The 6,230-nt window shown below is 38.8% G+C and overlaps 1 long non-coding RNA gene across 1 annotated transcript; it reads left to right on the top strand.

Moving 5' to 3' along the window:
• The first annotated feature begins 1,305 nt into the window (after positions 1–1,305).
• On the top strand, positions 1,306–5,982 carry LOC109364074. The gene is made up of 5 exons (XR_004162144.1): positions 1,306–2,459; positions 2,874–3,047; positions 3,723–3,809; positions 4,007–4,460; positions 5,822–5,982. It is a non-coding gene; the product is annotated as an uncharacterized LOC109364074 (long non-coding RNA).
• The last annotated feature ends 248 nt before the right edge of the window (positions 5,983–6,230 follow it).

The following is a 6,230-nucleotide window of genomic DNA, read 5'->3' as shown; positions in this document are numbered from 1 at the left end:
AGAGGGTTATGGTCCATGGCTCTATGTCCACATGCAGGCTGGTAACAAGTAGTGTCCCTCAACGGTCCGTCTTAAGTCCAGTACTCTTTAAGATTTTTATCAGTGACATAGATGATGGGATTGAATGCACTCTCAGCAAGTTTGCTGATGGCACTAAGCTGAGTGGTGCAGTTGATACAGAGAAGGAAGGGATGCCATCGAGAAGGAGTTAAAAAAAAATCAAAAGATAGGCCTTTGAGGATTCCTACCTAATGAGGTTCAACAAAACAAAACAAGGTTTTGCACTTGGGTCATGGAAATCCTGGATATAAATGCAAACTGTGAGAAGAACTCCTTGAGAGCAGCCCTGCTGAGAAACACTTAGGTGTCCTGGTCTGAAAAACTTAACATGAGCCAGAGGTTTGCCCTTGCAGCCATAAGGCCAGTGATATCCTGGTTTCCACCAGAAGAGGGGTGGTGAGCAGGGATAGGGAGGTGATTGTCCCCATTGTGAGGCCCTAGCCTCTGGGGCCTCCAACACAAGAAAGATGTGGAGCTGTTGGAGAGGGCCGAGAGGAGGGCCAAAAGATGATCAGAGGACTGGAGCACCTCTGGTATACAGACAGACTGAAGGAACTGGGCTTGTTCAGCTTGCAAAAGAGAAGGGCTGCAGGGAAAGCTAACTGAGGCCTTCCGATATCTAAAGGGAGAGTCAACTTTTTATGCCTGCAGATATTGATAGTTCAAGGGGAAATGGTTTTAAACTAAAGGAGAGGAGATTTAGATTGGATGCCAGGGGAAAGTTTTTTACCGAGAGAGTGATGAGGTGCTGGAACAGGCTGCCCAGTGAGGCTACGTTCGCCCCATCCCTGGATGTGTTCAAGGCCTGGTTGGATGGGGCCCTGGGCAGTCTGAGCTAGTGTTTGATCGAGCAGATGGCAGTTGAAACTTGGTGATCCTTGAGATCCTTTCCGACCCAAGCCATTCTATGCTTCTATGATTCTATGATCAGGCTCTCACAACTTAATGCAGTAGCACTGGAAAAATTTACACCTCAAATTCAGAGACTTTTCATTTTTAGACTTTTAGCATGAAAAATTGGTCTGAAGAGTAAGTAGTGACTGAGAATGAAATACCTTTTTTTTTTAATTCACAATATGTGACAGTGAAGACACATTATCAATTTATCAATCCTGCTGATACATCATTTATTAATGAATTAAAATTTCTGGTCTTATTTATCCATTAAAAATTCTTGGAAAAGAACAAGGTTTTTCTCGTTCTTTTTCTTCATTGATGGAAATTTGATTTACTTAGCTCTTAGCAGGAGGCAATGTAATTTCTAACCTTTGCTCAAATAAACCTAACAGCAAAATAGATCTCTCTGCTGCTGAAAACCTAGAGCCACATTAGTATCTGTCATGTATGCTCATGTTAGATATATGTTTCTTGTTCAGCAATATTATATTCATTTCTTTTTACTACAGGCCCTATCTGTTATATTCTCTGTGGATATTGTATCTACTTCACATATAATTTCAATAAATTCCCTCAAATTGGTCAACTCCAGCCTCTGTATTAATAAGAAATGAAGAATATTGTTTTATAAAGTGGTTTAGTAGTGACTGGAGCCAAAGCTACTACTGTCTTTTTCAGTAGTATTGTTCAAGAACCATAAACCTATATTGGAACAATTTTATTTGTTTGGAACATAGAGACATAATCACAATTTAGGATCATGTTTCCTGTGAACCTTGCTTATTTTCTACAATATTTAGCGTCTGCTCAGAATAGCAGAAAACAGATTGGTACTGAGTCAGGGTTTGTAGGCATTGATTTTACACAGTATTTCTCTACCCTGCACGGTGCACTGATCTCTCTTTAAGCCTATGCAAATAGTGGAATGTGTTTTACCATACACTGGCATTTGACTACCTCTGTGTGGATAAAGATTTTTTGTTCAAAGGAACTTTTTGTGTTGTAAATGAAGAATATTTCTCTTTGCTTCAGCTAGGGCCTGATAATGTGATAATGTGTGGCATTTTTATCTTTTTCTTTTCAATTTGTTCTTAAGAGTTCATTTTGTTCTTAAGAGATGTAAATATATAAAGATTTGGGAAATATCTGGAATTTCAGATTTCAGAATCTGAATTCTACAGGAGGTAAGCTCATGGAATGAGCTCACTGAATGCTTTTTGTGCTTTAATAAGAGGTTTTCCAATAATTTTGAGTTCTTTCCACATATTTATCCCACAAGACTCTCATATATTGAATTTGGACACATTAGTCGCGTATGGTGCTATGTTTCATAATGTTGATAACACACCATTGTTTTTGTTGTTGCTGAGCTGTGCTTACACAGAAGGTCAGAGTCTTTCCTGCTTCTTGTTCTGCCCTGCCAGTGAGAAACTTTTTGGGCCCCTCACTATAAGGAAGACACTGAGTTCCTGGAGCTTGTCCAGAGAAAGGCAACGAAGCTGGTGAGGATTCTGGAGCACAAGTCTTATGGGAAGTGGCTGAGGGAACTGGGATTTATTTAGTTTGGAGAAGAGGAGAATCAGGGAAGACCTTATTGCTCTCTACAACTTCCAGAAGGGAGGTTGAGTCGAAGTGGGAGTTGGCCTCTGCTCCTGGATAACATCAATAGAATGAGAGGTCAAGTTGCACTAGGGAGATTCAGGTTGGATATTAGGAAAAATTTCTTCTCTGAATGAGTGGTCAGGCAATGGATGCCCAGGGGCCTGGTGAAGTTATTGTACATGGAAGTGTTCAGGAAATGTTTAGATGCTGCACTAAGGGACATGGTATAGTGAGGAAATATGGGTGGACGGTTCGACTAGATGATCTTGGAGAACTTTTCCAACATTGGTGATTCTGTGATTCTTTGATTCTAGGGTAGGACAGAACCAGGACAGCTGATCCAAACTGGACAAGAATATGCTTCATACCATATGATGCCATGCTTACTAAGAAAAGGAGGAAGATGTACCCATTGTAAATCTGTCTTCTGAAGCAACTACTGATGACCTGCTTCCTGGAAATCAAAATTTGCCAATGAAAATAAGACAGTAATTCCCAATTTTTACTTTTTTCTTAGAGCAGTAGCCTTGTTGTTTTCTGTTTTGTTTTGTTTTTAACATTCATGTGCCTAATCTTGACCCCATGAGATATTTCATCCTATTTTCTTCTCACATTTTGCTAAAGAGAGGAATCGTGGACAGATATGGTTAGCCCACAACATGGACATCATATCGCTGTTGTATTTGCATTTTTTCTCTCTTTTTCATCATAAGATGAGTAGTTCTAAGTGTGGCACTGGCATAAGAGGAGAAACTGAGTGAATAGAAGCAGATAACAGAGACTTGCCAAACCTTCTATGTTCTATTTTGATGATTCTGCAAATTTGTACTCCAAATGTGGAAGTGAAACACTGAGTTCCTTTTGAGTCCTGTGGTCAACAACACTTTTTGGTGCTCTTCTTCAGTTTATACTGCAAGCAGTAACAAGGCAAATAGTAGATCACTGCTTAAAATGCAAGCACTGAGTTGTTCTGCATTCTGAAGGATGGGTGCTTGGAGTTTTTCAGGGTTATGAATTCTAAAATATGCCACTGAGGGGTCTCATTGCTCCTTCCTCTGGTGAGGAGTCTAAGTATAATATCCAAGAGACTTTTCAAAGTTCTTTTGCAAGATTATCTTCTTACCACTGTCAAAAGAAATTAGGTGTTCCTTTTCCTGCCTTAGGTATGCAAGGAGAGAGAAAAGCTACAAGCAAAGTCGGGTCAGTATCCCACAGAAAGCTGAATGTGTGTGAAGAAGCCAACAGGAAAGGTTAGTGTGTGCTTATTTTTTACATATTATTTCATTGTGATCAGAAGAATGTTTCTGTAAAAGAGGAAGCATTTCACAAACTGGAAAGCTTGCAGCTCCAGGTAAAGGAAACTGAGGCAACTGATGGCATCTGAATATGTGCACACTCAAGAAAATGAGTGGCTTACAGATTTGTGGTGCAAATTTTAATATTTCAGGGAGAAGAAAAGAGCATGGAAATAGTTTCCTATTTTTCACCACCAAAGTAATAGCAACAATAAGCAATGACTGAAAGACAGATATATCTATTAATTATTTGCCAGTATCTGGGAAGATGGTGAGTGTTCTGAAGGTTGCATTGACCATTTACTGGAAGGATGAAGTGTGGTGGAAGACAGCAGCAAGCTGTGAAGGTAAATGACAAATACTACGAATGCCTAATGGAGAGGAAAAGTTTCTGCAATGAAGCATTGCTAAGTGTCACTGAGATGAGAAGTGCTTCGTATCACCTGGTAAATGGCAACTTAATTTAGACTTCACTATCTACCAGCACTGAAAACAGACCCCAAGACTGTAAGGAAGTGATACTGAAGGACAAGAGAAGAAAACTTGATCTTCTAAGTGCCACACTCCTAAACTTGAGAAAGGGACTCTTAAATCTTTATACTCCAGGTACTGTGTGTATTTTGTTACTTATCTGCCTTGTTGGGGATTTTTTTTTCTTCAGACTGATCAACTTGGGAAAGAATGCTTTATACTAATAAATAGTATATATATAGTATAATATATATTATAATATTATATATTATAATATAATATATAATAGTATATAGTATAATATAATAGTATAATAAATAATAAATTCCTAAGTGGGAAAGAGAAGCCCAGTGAATACCATCAGGCTTATTTTATTTCATGTTTCTGGATAGGCTTTCAAAACAAGGTTGGTGAAGTGATACTGTACCTGTAGTCCAGCTCCTGGCAGAAAATAGCACAAATAAAGAATATTTAGTATTAGGGGAATGGTAAGAAAGTTCCTGTAACAAAGAAAGACAGTACTTCTCAAAGCAAATAATTTCCAAACAAAATAAATAACACTGAAGTGTCATATCACCTGCTTAACATTTGCAATTGGCCAATGCAGCAAATAGGTAGATAAGAACTCCTCTGCAGAGAATGGTTGGAGCCCACCCACAGATACGTTTGCAAAGTTGCCCCTTAGTATGACAGAAACTCTAAAGAAGCTGTGAGTTACCTTCTTGTTGGGATAAAGAGACGATCTAAAAGTTTTCAGAATTTGCTTCTTGCCAAAAAGAAGCCCAACTAAAGCAGTTTCAACAGGAATGATCAAATCTAAAAGAAACACAGTCTGCAATTTTTCTGGTTCTCCCTATCCCACCAAACTTTATTCTTTTCCTTCTTTACATTCAGTCACAAAATTGAAGGAAGGCAGAGGGGAGGAGAGATATGTTCGTTTATCTCTGTTGACAATAGACATACTGAGAGTGGAGAGAAAACCTGATTTAATTGGAATACTAAATGTTCAGTTCTAAAAATACATACCCATGTAAATGTGGGTTGGTTTTTTCTTTTTTTTCTTTCTGATTTGCATCAGGACTGTCTACTCTGAATTAAGTCTTTTAAAATTGTTTTTCTATTTCTATTTTCATTTCTAGCAATGCAAAAATAATCTAGTCACTGTGATTCATGACTTAATGGTGTCATTTACATTGTAAACTGAAATTAAAAAGAGTTGTCACAAAAGTGAGACCATAGCTAAAATGCTGCTAGGTTTGAATTTCCTAGGTTTGAATGGCTACCTCTTTTGCTTATAAAAGCTTCACTTTATTGCTTAGCATGTTTTACAGTATAGCAATTCAACATGGATCAGTTTAATCCCCCAGCCGTTATGGCAATATGGCCTCCAGGGCAATAAGGGAGATGAGCTGGGGAAGCTTTGTGTGGGGTTCAGCTTTTGCTCTGCTTCACTTGGTCTGCTTCAAGTGAAAACATTTCCTGTGTTGTTCCTGCAGATGCTGCAAGGCCATCTGTTTCCAGAGTGCTGGTCCAAAGATATTTTTCCCTTCCTTCGACTATGGGTGTTTGCTGTGAGTAATTACACACTTAAGCCTTCATGTCAGTAAAATCTACTCAGGTACTTTGGCATTTATTTTCTCAAGCTCCTTAATGCTATCAAGTTGTGTTGGGGCTTCAAAAATACCTCTGCCTCATTACTGTGGTTTTTCCTCACACTGCAGAAACTGGAGATTCTCTCTGAAAAAGCAAATATTTGGAGGGTAGGAGGAGGGCTGTTGGAGGGAGAGCTAAGTCTCCAATGTATTTTCAGTAAGATCCCAGTGGGGTTGCCTTCAGCCCACCTAATTCTATTTATCTGGTGAGCAGATAACTGTGTTATTTGTCTGAGGGAGTGTCTGGTTTCAG

This window comes from Meleagris gallopavo, chromosome Z (assembly GCF_000146605.3).
Source record: "Meleagris gallopavo isolate NT-WF06-2002-E0010 breed Aviagen turkey brand Nicholas breeding stock chromosome Z, Turkey_5.1, whole genome shotgun sequence".
In the NCBI taxonomy this organism is placed as follows: Eukaryota; Metazoa; Chordata; class Aves; order Galliformes; family Phasianidae; genus Meleagris; species Meleagris gallopavo.
Note: the sequence above shows the minus strand (reverse complement) of the source record. Positions and strands in the feature narration are given on the sequence as shown.